The sequence below is a fragment of the Zosterops lateralis genome, assembly GCF_965231275.1.
Source record: "Zosterops lateralis genome assembly, chromosome: 6".
NCBI lineage: Eukaryota > Metazoa > Chordata > Aves > Passeriformes > Zosteropidae > Zosterops > Zosterops lateralis.
This window is the reverse complement of record NC_139761.1, coordinates 50,539,972-50,556,411: the sequence shown is the minus strand read 5'-3', so window position 1 is coordinate 50,556,411 and position 16,440 is coordinate 50,539,972.

Sequence of the window (16,440 nt, the reverse complement as noted above, 5' to 3'; positions counted from 1 at the left end):
TAATAGACCCTAGAAATACCTTGGGAGGGAAACACAAAGAAAGACATGAAGCTTTTTTACCAGATAAGGTCTTTCAGAAGATGGGATGAAGCATAAGGGTTGGTACTGGGGACAGTTGTTGAGTTTCTTAAAGGATAGCCATCTGCATAATAAAAATACAAAAATCTGAATTTAAACTCTTCGGTACTTGAAAATCTTGACAGATGACAGGAGCAACAAACTTCAGCTGTGTGTGAGACAATTGGGAAATGACAAGATCATCAGACTTAGCCAAATCATTTTGACATGGGAGACCTTGTATAAGCAGAACATGAACCTAAGGCTCAGAGTAAGTCTTTTATTGCTGAATCAGGGAGTATAAGTCCTTTCACACTTCTTTTCTGGAAAACACCAAAACGATCTTGGGTAATTAGAAACAGTAGCCTTACTTGTAGACTCAGCAGTATATGAACTCTACAGCTACCTTTTTGTCCAAAGCATGGTTCCCAGAACCCAGAAGACGTGGCCCAGGGCCAAAACCCCTAACCCACCCTTACTCAAGGGAGGAATTACAGTCTCTTGCTGAGGGAAGAACGTGTGCCTCTTGCTTCTGAGGTAGCAACAAATGTGACTGTACTTAATCCAGGGAGGAAAATCTTCCTTTTCATTTTTTTTCTGGAAACTTCTCTTGTCAGCTTCAAATGCCAAGTCAAGTGGGGTCCAGTTACCTTCATCCAGAAACCAATCTTTTGGATGAAAATGGGCATGATAAAAGGGGGTAAATACAGATTCTTGTATTTTATGGGGAGGAGGGTGAATTATTCCCCAATTTGTGTGAAAATATAAAGAATGGGAAGATGTATCCTTTGAAGATATTAATCCCTAACAAATGTGCCACTGCAAGAACTTTGGGAGGTATTTATTCTAGAGACAATCTGTTGTTAGCAAATTGGGCACTTTGCTCACGGTAACCCATTGTTACTGCAGATTTCACAGGTAGATTGTCTCCCATTTGCTGAGTCGTTTTGTGCAATCTCTAAATCATTGCAGGCCATCCATTTGAAAAGTGTTAGTGGAGGAAGCATAATGTGCTTTCATGGTAATGTAAAATGCATTAGAAATGAATTGCATGATGCTTACCTCTCAAATTACAGAAAAGACAATGACACCCATATATGCGAATGCAAATTATATATAAAAATATCACAGATGAATCCCTGAGCTGTAACACTTGTTCATTTCTATAAATATTAACACATCAGGATTTATTTTGACATACCACTAAGATAAGTGCTAGAACTGACAATAATAATGTATAATTTATGTCCTCCATATTACCTTAACATCACTGTGCTTACATTATTGCATAAATTAATTTAATGTTTCTGACATGCAGCAGATTATTCAAGCATTTGTTCTTTTGTCTTCTACTGGTTTCTGTTGCTGTTTTCCAAATTACAGAATATTATTATACTCTAATGTTTATTTTATGGTACATACAATTCATAAAGTCACTTTAAAGTTCTGAAAGCTTTTATTTAGCACTCAGATAAACATGTGTTGTTATATGATGTGGAAAGAGCATTAAAGCTTTTGTATATTAAATAACTTTATGCTTGTGATGCAAATTGACAATAGCTGAGAAGTGCAAAGCTCAGGAGAAATTGAATCTGCAGCCTGTACTTTTAAGGTACTTGGGGAATGTGTAGTTGCTACTGCGAGGGTCTCGTGTGAGAATCTCTCACAAATGCATGTCAAAAGTCCTTTTATTTAAATCAAAATAAAAAGATTTGTCAAAAGATCTTTTGGTATTTGTTGGTCTGAACTACAGGTCTGTCCTTACCTGTCCCATATGATAAGCTGTATGTAATCAAGTGTGCATTTTCACATGGCCAAAAAACATACAGTGATGTGCTTATTGCAATCCACTGGTGAACTTGAGGCTAGAATTCAACTTTTCATTTTACCCCTGAACAGGCAGAATATCCTCTCTGGACATGCAGTATCTTTTCATTAAGTCAGAAATAAATATCTAAGAGTTGATAAATCAGTGCCTTAATTTCTTTGCACTTTATGGAAATGAAAACTGCCCTTAAAAAAAACCCAAAAACAATCAACAAAACAAACCGAATCACACAACAGTAGCGTATGTTTAATTTCCTCAAACGGTTTTGACAATGCGGAATTGAAAGCATTTAAAACACTGAATAACTGCTACTTGGTAGCAGTTGTGCATCTTCACTAAATCTGGAGAAAAGAAAGTGTGATAAAGTCAAGCTGTTCACAGCCCAGCCCAGCCCAGTAGCCTGGAGAACTCTGAGTGGAGGATTCTCAAGCTGAACCTCTTTGACTCTCTCAGTGCCCTTTTCCTGGGGCTAAAGGAAACACAGCATCACATTTTGCTGTAAGAGGTCCAGGGTGAGGAGTGCAGGACACACATAGCACACTGTGTTTTTCCTGGTAGATTATTTTGGATGGCTTCCCTTGGTTTTTAGGTTTTCATAGCTACATAATCACTGCTTGTTAGCTTAAAAAAAAAAATCAAATGGGTGAACTGGCTTTGTTCTAATTCCATTTTGCATTTACTCTGAAGAAAAGGGAGAAAAAAATAAATTTACATTTTAAAAGTCAGATTTACCTGTGCAGTGTGGTATCTTATGTTCTTGCTGTAATATCCAAAAGTGCTCTAAGCCCCACTTGATAACCAACTAGCTATTGGCGTGTTTAGCAAATTAGTTAATAACCTCCAAAGTGAATAAATTTTTTTCAGTGCCAATACCAAATAGCCAATAATTGGAGCCACTGCAGGCTTGTTTCTTGTGCTTGTTTACTGCTTTTGTTTGGATATTGAATAACTGTGGGGCTTCTCACACAAAACACTGCAGAGAGGCAGAGCTAAGGTCAAGATTGTGTGTCAGCAATTTGAAAGACGCAGATATAATACATGAATATTGTAATAAACAAAAATCAAACAATACAATCACTGGAAAGACCCACTAAAGGCTTGGACACATGAAATTCCATTGCAGCAAACACTTCATAGGCACCTCATCTTCAAGGTAGAATCCACAACCCTAAATTATACCTCTGGGTAATGACAAAGAAAAGATAATTTTCTCAAAAAGACAATCTTCAAAATATCTGTCATCTGTGCAGGGAGCTGCTGAAGCCATGGAAGGGTGTTTGCTGACATTCTGCAGCTGTTCCAGTGGAAGGTCCCAGGAGATGGGTAGAGGTTTCCATCCATAGGGATCTCCATTGCACAGTGGTGCCTCCAGCTGCCTTTCAGGATAAGTGTAGCCTTACTGAGGGGATGGCTCTCCTTGCCAATTCACATCCAGATGATGGCATTGCTCATCTCCTGAGAGATTATCCCAGTCATGGAAATAAAAACTGCATGGTCAGGGCAAGTGCTATTGAGTCATCTCTGTACCCCTGTGCCAAAAAGGATGCAAGATGCTTGGCATCAGAACTGAATTATCTTCTGTGGGGAGACTTCTGAGGTTTAATTTGATCTCTTAAGGAACAATTTTGTAAATTACCTACAATGACATATCCGGGGTTGGAGGAAAAAAATACTTTTCTGAATTACAATTTATTAACTACTTGATGTATTTCGAGTGTAATCTCACTCAAGACTTTTACCCTTTACTAATGCAACTTGTTGCATTTGTTTGTTTGAGGACACCAGAAACCAAGGCATTAGTTTGCTGTGCTGAGGAACTTTAACACAGGAATCTTTTTGAGCATGTTTGCAGAGCAGCTCTAAAGCTGCTGAGTATGGGAGCCTCTGTGGAAATGCTGGCTATGCCACTCTCAGTGGTGGCTGACACAGAACAAAGTGCCCTGCTGGAATTTAATTGCTGCCTATGTATTTGTGTATGAAACCAAGCCCAAAAGCAGGCCTCCTCAAAGGATACTAGGAATTATAATTTCACACTGCTCTGATTATCAAAAGTTCAAGTTAAATGACAGATTTAAATGGGTCAGTTTAAATCACAAGAAAGAGCACAACAGTCTTTTAAAAGGTAGTGTATTCTGTGGTTGTTTAAATCAGCTAAATATAGAAGCATTAAAAGTAATATTTCAAGGAAAAACATTCAATATTTTAACAGTGTCATTGTTTTCCTGCTGCCAAGTGCTTGAGGTGCTGAAATCTCTTTTTAAGACAGTCTCCTGTTTTCACTAGAGTCTGCTCTTAGTAGTGGTAAAAACCAGAATATTCCCCCTCTTTTTTTGACTTATTTTGGTGTAAAACAATCCCTTACTTTACAATTGGTTTTTTCCCTTGACAACAGCAATAGTACCATGGTGGGGTTTTTTAAACTAAGATTAAGGACAGAGGAATTATTGAAAAACCAAAATACTCTTCTCCAGACACTGATGTGGAGCAGCTTTTTTCAGATTTTTAGGAATGAAGAGGCACAGGGAAAACGATATTCTGTATCATCCAATTACAAAAGATGCACCCTGACTAGAGCAGAACACTGTCTTAAATGTGCAGGGGCAGCAGTCCTGCCTGATATCTGATGCAGGAGCCAAAATTGTTTCCCACAGAAAAAGGAGAGATCCCAGTTCGAAAGAGGACCACAAGCTGGAAGCAATAATGCTTGAGAAAGACAGAAAAGCTGAATAAGGGCGTGTAGGTGGTAGCAGATCAGCACTTTCAGCAGCATATCAGAAATGCCATGATGCAGAAGTCCTTTAGGATGAGAGACAGGCAGCTGTGTAAAGACCATGACTAGGTGATGGAACTGCAGCTGATGGCAATTATTATCACAGGCATCAGCTGAAATCAGCACTGAGCTCAGAAACACAAAGGGTTCATGGAGACTTAAGGGAATGCAGAGAAGGTGATGTGCTGGAGGTTGCCAGAGAGGGAGGAGGTAATAGGGTAACTTAAATTTACTTCTAAATTAGTGAGTGTTCTGTGTTACCCCTACAGTAAAGAGTCAGGACAAGAAAGAAAGGAGAAAAAAAAACAGAGTGAGCATCGTGACCCTGGAAGTGGCACTGGAGGAGCCAGGTAACTCCTTTATTTTTTTTTTTTTTTTTTTGGTTGGTTGTTTCCTTGTTAGCCCTGCTTGCAATATCAGCCCAAGGTGTTGACAAACCAGTGCTCTGCTGAGACTGAGAGTGTGCCCATGCTTGGAAGTCAGGGATGGCAGCTCTGTAAATGTCTCTAACACCAGTGATCCTGAGTCTGGACGCAGCTGTACTGGCAAAACTAACTCCCAAGAGGGAAATTAGCTATGCTGGCAAAAGTTCAATTTTGCCGGTAAAACCACATCTATGTTAGGGCCTTTTGCCAGCACAGCTGTGCTGGTTGCAAATCCCATGTCCTCACACCCCTGACTTTCTGCTAGCAAAAGTTTAGTGTAAGATTTGCCTCAGAAAGAAAATAATAGGGAGATTTGCTTGTATTGATTCAAAACTACTTGTTTTAATACAGAAAGTAAGGCAAAATCTCCATAATGGTATAGTTTATTCAGTGTCTCTTTAGAGCTTTTCTCACTTGCATTTCTTAAATGTTGATTTTTTTGTGTGTGCGCGTTGAGCACTTTAATACCAAATCATAAAAAATGCAATCTGGTAACCTGAACCACATTACAGCTTCAATGCAGCTCCGCCTCATTCTGTGCTAAACCACAGTTCTTTGATAAAAAACATGATAAAGAGCTACATTGTACAAAACACAGTACAGCCAGCTGCAAATATTCCAGGGCTATCCAGTAGTAAATAGCATAAAGTACAGAATGTGTGGAGGCTAATGCTCTCATTCATTTCTGGATATATATATATATATTTAAAGTAAGAATCAGATGAAGAAAACCATGTAAAATCTGCCTACCATCAGCTGAAAGCATGAAGAAAACTGAGTTTTTATCACTTATCTGCAAAATGAGAACACAGTGCAAATATAGATATATTTTCAGAGCTCTAAACTGGATTTAAGAGTGAATTAAGGCTCTAGTTTCTTTCTCCTCCATGCTGCAAAAAAACTGGTGCTGGGCCCTGCTTTTTGGAAGTTAAGTCATATTGATTTTGCCACATTAACTGAGAAAGGAGGGTCACAGAATCATAGGAAATGTGCATGCATAAAGGAACTAGAAGATGTGGCCTGTGTAATAGATGAAGTTGATGCATAGGACCTGTCTGCTCTGATTGCTTCTTGGTGGATCTGGTGCAAATTCTCTTTCCAAATGGGAAAAGAAGAAACCAATGAAGTAGCTTTGAAAGTGCACAGACAGGCACAAGTACCCCAAGAACGAGATGTTTATGAGCTGTAATATTGCTGAGCTATGGTGATACAAAGAAAAACATGAAAGCTAAAAGCAAATAATTTCAGGAGTACACAAACCCATGTGGACTGGTTTGCAGTGGAACTGCATACCATGCTCGATAGTGAAATCTGACATTTTCCCATGGTTTGGAAGGATCTCCTGTTTTTACCCTGGGGTTATCATCCAGTTTTATTCATCAAGGAGAAAATTATTTTGGTCTCCAGGGTATAAACTTTTCTAGGGACCAGTAAGTGCACAAGCCCAGTCTGGAACTCTTCCTTCTATTGACAGCCTGTTTTCACTCAACATGTCTTTGATACTAGTTCTGCTTGCAAATGTGCTGATGTGGGAAGCTTTGGTGAAAAACAGATAAACAAATGTGATTGCATCAGCCTTGTTTTCTGGGGAAACCGGGATTAAAAATCTATTTGCATATCTCTATATACAAAAAAGAGTGTTCTGGGTGACCCTTTCTTAGAAAAAAACCCCAGATTTCTCAGTAGGTAGAATATCCTTTTCCAAAATGTTACCTGAGTCTAAAATGATGGTTGTAGGAAAACTCTCTCTTGCCAGGAATATCCTGAAGTAGTGCCAGAGGCTTGCTGGCTTTGAGACATGTTGGGAGTTATTCATAACTCAGTGTGGGTACCTACTAGCACTGGAATGTGCAAAGTGATTTTTCGAAACCCACACAGAATCTTCAGAAGGTGGTCATATTTGATGTAGGCTTTTTCATGCTATAGAGACTGTGCATAAGAAATCACAGCATGCATAAATAGTGCCAAGACTTCAAATTCCAGCCTTTTCCCAAAGAGACAGTTCCCACAACGGGATTTTTTTTCTTTTTCTTTTTTTTCTTTTTCCTCTCTTCTTTTTCATTTGTGGTCATGCTGTGGCCAGAAGATGAGTAGGAAGTACAATACTGTATTTTTGACATGGTGAAAATTACACTTGTGTTGCTGTAGATCTGAGTGAACATCTGTGATGTTTAATTATGGTGGTAGCACCAAAGCATTAAAAAAAGATCTTTCTGCACAGTCACAACTTGTCAGGAAGAAAGTATAAACTCAGGTTTGTTTAACTGGTTTCTGGTTTGTTTTCCTAGAGCCCATAACAAAGTCTAGGCTGAAGACCAACTCTCCTGAGAAATAGCACATCTTCTGAAATTCCATTAGAGTTGTTAACAACTGTGGGTATTCCATGGAATTTTAATGATGACTTTTTTTTCTGTAAAAATCCGAAGTTCTGTGAGTAGATGTGGATGTAGAAATTTACCTGTTTGAAATTACTTTGTTCTTCATTCGTGGTATTAATGTTTCTTAGGCCAACACAGGGAAAAACCTTTAAGGAAAATACCAAGTAAGAGAGTGAATGGGATGCCAAAAATGTATGCAGCATATTCAGAAACACTACAAGAGACTTGACTTGACTCTGTGTCATGAAGCAAAATACATAGGAGCCACACTGTATATGACATACATAGATATATATATATATATAGAGAGAGAGAGAGAGAGAGACTATCATGATACCTGATTGGGATCAGGAAAGGATTTCCCATATTGGCTGAAGATGGGTAATGAGCCCATCTGCAATGGGGATCCCTATGGATGGAAACCTCTACCCATCTCCTGGGACCTTCCACTGGAACAGCTGCAGAATATCAGCAAACACCCTTCCATGGCTTCAGCAGCTCCCTGCACAGATGACAGATATTTTGAAGATTGTCTTTTTGAGAAAATTGCCTTTTCTTTGTCATTACCCAGAGGTATAATTTAGGGTTGTGGATTCTACCTTGAAGATGAGGTGCCTATGAAGTGTTTGCTGCAATGGAATTTCATCTGTCCAAGCCTTTAGTGGGTCTTTCCAGTGATTGTATTGTTTGATTTCTGTTTATTACTATATTCATATATTATATTTTTTACTTATTCTTATGGTTTAATTTTATTACAATATTCTTATATTTCCAGTACTGGTCACTGAAAGAATGGCAACTGTGAAGGATGAATGTCTCTGATATGCCATGGGCTTGATATAAAGAGCAGAACAAAGATGAGAGAGTGTGTTGTCAAATATTCCTGCCATGGAGTCTTCCACTACTAGTTAGAGAAACACCTATTTTTAAAAAAATTAAAATCTGCATGCTTTTTTCTTTTTCTCTAAAAATATTCAAGTAGTGAAATGGACTCTGAGAAGCTGCACTTCCAAGTTCCTTTTGATTCTAATTTCCTGAAGATGGTTGTAATCTGAAACTTCTCCAAAGTCTCAGGGCAGCAGATCTCTGAATACATTTCTTTCCATGGTGATAAAATAATCTCTTAACAAAAGCCTGAGTTTTTAGGGGACCTTCAAGTCACAGAATGCTTCCAGCCTCTGATAACATTAAATAAATTAAGAATTTTTCTGCTCTTCTCACCACAGAGATCCATCCCATATGTTTGTTGTGCTTATTGTCAGTAGAGAGAGAGGTCAAACAGCTATTCCTTCCTGTACTGTTTTGTCTCAATGTGTAGGAGATATGTCAAGGAAGTTTGGGGTCTTGCATTCCAGAAGTGAGGAAGTTGTCTGCTCTGTGACCAGGGAAAGGGTTGCTTGAGTGTTTTTTTCTTCTGCTTGTGGAAGGTCCATTGAAGCAGCCTCTGTGTTAGGAAATAAATAAACAGTATTTTGGCAGTCTTTTCAGATTACACAACAAATGGGAAGTTTACAGGAGATCACTGAGATAAGTAACTTCTTTTCTGCAGTAACTTCTTTTCTGTGGTTCATTGCACGCCTGTAGACATGATAGAGCAATTTGAGATGGCCTTGATTAGAGGTTAAACAGATGGTTATTCCCTTACTTGCCTTGGGCCAGATGTACGTTTCCATGCCGTCATTTTTTTGTTTGAATTACCAGGTATAAACCAATAGGTGATGTAAGGAATGATTCATCTGGCTTTTCCTCTTTCTTTTTACCTGAGAGAGGATGGCCCTGATTTACAAAAATTCCCTAACCCGTGATCTTTTTGATGCTTTTCCCCTTTAACGAGGGTGGGTTTCTTGCCCAGGTTTTTGCTCCTTTCTGTGCAATGGCACCAATTCTGCCAGGCTGCCCTACGAGCTAGGGTTTGCACAGTCCATGAGGCCACAGTCTGCAGCCTCCCAGCCCTTTGGCAGGGCATGAGTGCAAAAAGAGCTTTCTTGCTCTAATGGCTGCGAAAAGCAAGCACAAGTGGAACACACTCTGCAGATCGATTCTGAATTGCTGAGTGAATGCTTTCAAAAAACCTTTTCTTTGTTGCCAGTTTCCTATGCCGTGGCTTCCAACCCTTCTGGCTTGAAAGGCAAAGGCATTATTTGAAAACCTTTAGGGTTTTGGAAATCAATAAATGAGGAAGATTCTTTGCTTTGTTTTCGAGCAGCACAAAGGAACAAAAGCCACCCCATCTGGATGCAGACTCAGAGAGAGAGCATAAATGGGTTTTATTCTGTGTAAGCTCCAGTACACAGAGCATCTCCTGGTGAGAAGAAGGCATATGAGAAGAGAGAATGGTAAAACAGCTGTAGTCTGCATTTGGTCAATGATCTCTGAGGGCATCAAGCAAGATAGCCTGAGACTGAAGTCTGTTCTCACTTCAGTGGAGCACAATTTGAGGTTCGATGGAGAGATGTTGGTTTTTTCTTCTCTTTGTTGGGCTGTCCTCCATGGAAAAATTCCTAGTTTTGGTAAATATATTCCAAAACTCCTACTGAGCAGGGTGATTTGGGAACCCCTTATGTGGGCTGTTAGACCTCTGGTCAAAGAACACAGAGTGTGTTTCTGGCCCCATATCTGGGGAACCTGTGGTGAATCAAAGCACCAGTGACATACTTTCTCTCCATTCTGGCAAGGAAGGACCTGGCCTGTAGGAGCAAAAGTCCTGTTGATACCTGCACAATGCATGGGACACTCCAGTGCTGGGAAAATCCAGAGACCTGGTGTGGAGAAGGTCAGAGTGAAATGCAGAGGGGTTCTTTGTGCTGTGTGTATGATGGAAGGTGGTTATCAGGCTGGAAACCCTTGCCTGTATGGTGGGAATTAGATGCTCGTGGAATGAGGACTCACTTGGGTGAGAATCACTTTAAAGAGAGAGAAGTGCGGGAAAGTGAGTGTCTCCAGTGGGACAGCACATGTCAAGGAAGAAGAGGGACAATACAGAGTATAGAGAGTCAGGAGAAGAGTATTGCATGAGAAAAGAGGAAGGTGAACAGAACAAAGAACAAGAAAAGGAAAAGCAACTGTAATGGGAGAAATGAAATCCTTCTCAAAATGTAAAATATACATTGTTCTAATCAGATGGAGCTGCTAGATTAACTCCTTTCTCTAAGTTACCAGGATAATCTCTTTATTCTATTGCATCCCATCTGCTAGTCTAGCTGGCATGAGTTATATCCTTTACAAAATGGGCATGTGTGGTAAGCAGAGTTGACCTGTAAAATAAGAGCTTTCTTAAATGGGATATGTGGAAATTATTTGGCTCCACAGGCAAGCTTGCAGTCTCCTTTAATGAAAGTTTTGTTTTAGACTTTCCAAAAGAGATAGAGGGAGGCCTTCCAGCAATTGCATAATTTTAAATATTAAGGGTGTAAATTTCATAAAGCCTCAAACCATGCACAAGGCTTAATTTTCCCATATTTTCAAGATGGCTTGTACATTGGCTAATGAAGTTCAACTTCGCTTCTGATGTTTTCAAGTTGATTTTACTTTCTAGTACATCTTTCATGTCCTACCAGTTAGTTTCCTGGGTTACAAGCAGGGAACACAATAGAGACATGGTTACATCCTGTTATAGATGCTTCTTTGAACCTTTGCCACTTTATGGATGTCCTTGTTTCCTTGTAATGGTTTTTCAGTATTTAGAGAGAGAAGAATGTACAGGCAGTCTCTGCTAATTTTATTAAAGGCAGTTCTCAAAATGAAGGATAGTGTGGGACTGACACTTATGTCACGAACTTGTTCACAAATCTGAATGTTGGCCCAGGACTGCAACTGCAGTAAGAGCTGCTTGCATGACACTTCCTGGGGCAAATGAATGGTGTGTTAGTTCAGTGTATTTTCTTTGACAATTGCCAGAAACAGAGATAATTCAGAGAAGAGTCTTTGTTTCTGTGACTTCACTGTAGTAGGAAACCATCCTAAAAACAGACTGCCATAAACAGAAGTGAGACCAAAAAATATTTTTCCTGCCTTAGTGAGTGTAAGTGTTCTTCTTGACACAAAAATAAAGTCTCTATTTTGGCTTGTGTCATGTTGAGCTGTTTGATAATTCAGTAGCTAGTAACAATTGTGTGTGTTATATGTACACACATTCAACAGGATTCTTAAATAAATTACTTGCATAATTGTGTAAAATGGAAATGAATAATTTGTTGTCAAGTAGGTCCTTGCAAACAGTAATTTACCCAAGAAACTCTCAAGGACAGCAGGGAAACAGGAAGGAAAGAAGAGAGAGGGAGAAAAATTTAACAGCAGAGGAAGCAGACTGGATGGAGGAAGTGAAGCCCCAAAAACATTGAACATTTGGGAACAAACGGGATGGGCTGACCATGAGTGCATTCAGGTTGAAAATCAGGAACTAAACTAACTGTCAGAGCAATGGGAGATTAGAACTGCCTTCCATGAGCCCTATGGACCAAAGGTGCAATTTCCAAGATGGAGATTTAGCCCCCTTAGATGGAAGACTTTATGTGATGTGTGCATTTATGTGGCCAGGAGCTGACAGTCCAGGTAGCACTCTCATATTCTGTGTTTTTGTTTGTGAATATGGTCATCCTGTGTCTGGCTTGGAACTGAACAGAAAATGACCATAATATACTTATTTTCCCATGTTAACCTGAAGCTTGAGTATGAACAGTAGACAGGCAAGGGTTAGACTGAATGTTACACACAAAACCCCTCAAAATACTCATTTATTTCCAAAAATATGCGATTAATAATAAATGTCATAGCAATCATTATGAGGCTACAGCTCATCTTGCATTCAGAAAGTGGAAACCTCCTTTACTAAGTATTTCTGGGTTTTTGTCATTAGCTGCTATTTCATATGCAGTCACATAGTAACTCTAGACAGTAAGTGGTAGTAGTCAAACAGATTTAATTAGGTTTTTTTTAAGACCTTTTCATGTGAGACCCAGTCCTCACCTCTGTGGGAACTGCCAGAAGTACATGGGCAGAATCTTTATTAAGTTTGTTATAGTTCAGCCTGAAAAGTTGGTGACATTCCATTTTGGGTCTTTGTGTAGATCCACTCGTGAAAATTATACTGACTTTTTTTTTTTAAATAACGGACAAGTTTGTGCACAAGCCAATTGATTCCTAAATCCATCTGTTCAAATCAGTATGTTATGCACTGTAAATTAGGAAACTCATGAAAAATGAAAAGTGGTGCTATCATATTAGAGAATTTTGCTCTCTTTGGCAATACATACATAATGCCAGTTCCCATAATCGACCAGACTTTTCCCTGTACTTTCAGAAGCCTGCAGGCTAAATGGAAGTGAATGCTGTGGGCATTATGGTCTTGATTATATGGTGTATCCATTTTCATATCCTGGATGTCTGACCATAGCCTCTGGGCATCTGTAACAGAGGAGCAGGTCCTACTAACTCATACATTTGTTACTTGTATCTGCAGCTGCACTTTATATTGGTTTGGAGCACTTCTGCTGTTAAACCTGCTCTAAGAACTATTTTGAGTAAGTCATCCTGAATGGCTAATTCTGTTCTGGCTGTTAGGTTTCACAGGTACAGCTCCTCATTAGATCCCAACTATTCTTCCTTGAGAATGCCATGCTTTCCAAGTTCTATTTTCATTCCTTTTGTCCACTCCTGTTTCCCTAATAATAAGTCTCCCCATGGGCACCTAAAATCCTGCACAAGCTTAAATTGCTCAGGACAATATCTCAGTATTAGATATACTGAGACATTCCAATCATGAGAATTTGAGGGGTCATACAGGGATATAATAAAATATGTTCTTATATGGAGACAGAATTGGAGGACAAGGGCCAAAGGAAAGGTATAGAGAATTTGTATTTTACTTTGTCAGTCTTTTGCAAAATGATATATTGCTTTTCATCCTAAACTCAATATTTCTATTGTTGGGAGGAAAAAAGTAAAAGAAAGGAAAAGTTTAGTTTTTCTACTAAATGTACTAGTTTCAGTTTCTGGAATTTTGACTTTTTGCTCAGTGTTTCATTTTACCCACATGAATGTGTGTCATTCAGATTTCAAGAGGAGATATTTTTTCCAAGAGGAGATATTTTTCTCTACTTTTTGGGGAAAAATCTCGGTGGTGATAAAAGGAATTAACCAGAGAAGCTGAGAAGAGTTTTTTGGTGGTTTGGGTTTTTTTGGTGACATGGTTTTCTTTCCCACCTTGAAAGTCCTGTTTACTTTATTCTCCTGAAATAATTGTTACTTTATTCTGGCTGAAATAATTATTTTTCTTCTCAGCAAAATGTTTTCCTCCAAAGCCAAGTGAAGTCCAGTTATTGATAGTATCCCTAGTGCACACATAGCAAAATGCTTTCTTGGATCACAGCTGGTTGAAATTTTCATAAAGAGTTTTGTCCCAAGAAATCTGTTTCTTGAGCCCTTGGGTATAAAATAATATTTAAACACCAGTCCTGGGGAACGGGATGATATTGATGTGAAGTTTTACATTGTTGTTAACTTAGAGATATTTTTTGAGTGATTTCTCATCAATGGTAGTATTTTGAAACAAATGCATTTTTATGTGGAGACCTGAGGCCATTTCTCCTGGCTAGCTTGCTTTATCTAGTTTGGTGTGCTGTTCTCCTGCATGGAAGCAGGCTATGGTATTTCCATTTGGAAAGGCTGAAGATCGAGTCCTCTTGGCTGGCTGTGCAGAGGAGTAACATTCTCCTCCTGGACTTCATCAGTGGTAGTGCTGTTTAGTGTCTGTTGTGGTTTGAAAGCAAAACGAATGAGAGGCTCCAAGTCAGAGATATAACTTAATAAGAAGAAAAGTAAAAAGGTAAAAATAAAATAAAATAAATGCAATAACACAACGGACCACTGACAGAGTCAGAAATACAACCTGAGCAGGATGGTGGAAGCAGTCCAGATGAAGTGCTCTTCCTGAAGCAGTGACCCTGTAGAAAGGTCTGGTAGCCCTGCTCCTCTGGGAATCCAGTGGATAAGGGCTGCTTGCACTGTCCCACATACCAGCTTATATCCAGGTGAGAATGCTTGGCTCCTCCCCCTGGGCAGAGCATCTCACAATGGGATGAGGAGTGTGAAGTGGGTCCTTGATGGCCCATTAAACAGAGATAACTCCTGGAGGGAGTTACCTGTGACTCATGGGCCAGGCGTTAATGGGCCATTAGCAGAAGACACCCCAAAGGTCATTAGCAGAAGAGGCAGGGGGCTTGGGAAAACACTAGCCCACCTGGTTTCAAGAGTTCATGAAGATGGTGATAGAATAAATACTTTGTGTACATCCTACACTGCAACCCAGGACAGTGTCTGCTGCCTCAAACAATTTGATTCCTTTTTAAAAGACTTTCTGACAGTCCCTGACTAGTGTCCTGCAACATTCTTAACCAGGCTATTGCAGAGGATGAGGCTCAAGATGTGCTTTCTCCATCCTGGAAGAAAATTGTTCTATCTCTGTGACTCATGCACCTACCTGGTTCTCCTACAACCAGGTAGGTTGTAGGGGTCTTGGGAAACTCATGAAAAAGCACAAGTGAATAGCCTGTTTGGGTATGTGTGAGAGATGAAAGGTTGTTGTGCTGAAAGTACCCCATGGCAATACCAGAAATTCTGTGAGTTGGAGCAGTTGCACTTGACATGATCTCTCCACAGAAGAGGCAGGCTTTGCATTGAGGGACTCTTTGTTTCCAAAGGCAGAAAACACCAAAGGAAATATTCTGCTACTCCCGTTTTACTGAAAGGAGCAAGTGAGATGCTCAGCTCAGAGATGCCCAGGAAGCACATGATAAAGTAGGAGACGGAGCTCGAAGCCTTTGTGTCCCAGTCAGCCCCCAAGAAGGACCAGCTTTCAGGAGGCACATGTCCTGAATACTCAGTTATTAATAGTGATTTACATAACAGCATGTAGCCCCATTTCAATATTACAGAATAGGACTTGTTCTTCTTTTGTGAAAATGACCTGGATTTATATCAGCAGTAATAAAATACTGTTGCAGAGAAGAGCTGCAAAGAGTGGGGGGGAGGGAGTATGAAACTAAAAATAAGAAATATGTACAGTACATAATTCTAACAATGTTATCTGAAAGACTGTAAAAATAGACTCAATTAGATATTGTCAGAGCTTTTTTCTCCATGCAGCTGCCTAGCCAAATATGACAATATTTCAACAATATAAAAGTTCTAACACAATGCATGATACATTGTACTGAATTCATTAACACTTTGCTACCTTAAACATCATTGTAAAGAAGGAAAATAATGTAAGAGAAGCTTGTCATTTTTTGTTGTTGTTCCTTTTGTTTCTGTGACATGTTTGGAATTGCATGCCTGCGAGAGTTTTGTGATCTAAATTTAATGATCCTAAAAGGGATTTAGTAAGATATTGTTCTTTTCTCCTGCAGACATCCCTGGGCTGAGTGCTACATGAAAAGTGTGACTCAATTATACAAAAAAAAAAAATTAATTTATCTTTAAAAATAAAAAGCCTTTTCATGCAGCATTTCCACAGGGATGTAGCCTTAGTGTAAAGCTTTCCTAGCTCTGCTTTGCAACAATGTAATTCCTATAGAAAGAGAGTTTGCCTGCAGTGCCTAGATATGTATGTGTACAAATGTGCCCCCCATTTCTGTGAATAAAGACATTATGATGACAGTTGATATATTTGGCTTTGATTTGGCAATGGAGTCTGCAGATCTCATTCAAAGTTGTACATTTACAAAATTACTGGAGTGGACAGTTGGTCACAGTGCAGGTATCAAAACCTTGAAACCCAGATCTTCAGCATTAGACTGAAACTTTTGGTCCAGTTCTAACCCAGGTTTTAGCTACATTTGAGATAGATGGATAGACAGATGGAAAGAAATTTGCAAAATTATTGGGAGTAAATTTGGAATAAAAATCAGGAATAGCATGTTGAACACATAAATTAAAATAATCATTGGTTGGCCCGTGCTGTTGGGCTTTATATCCACAAAAATA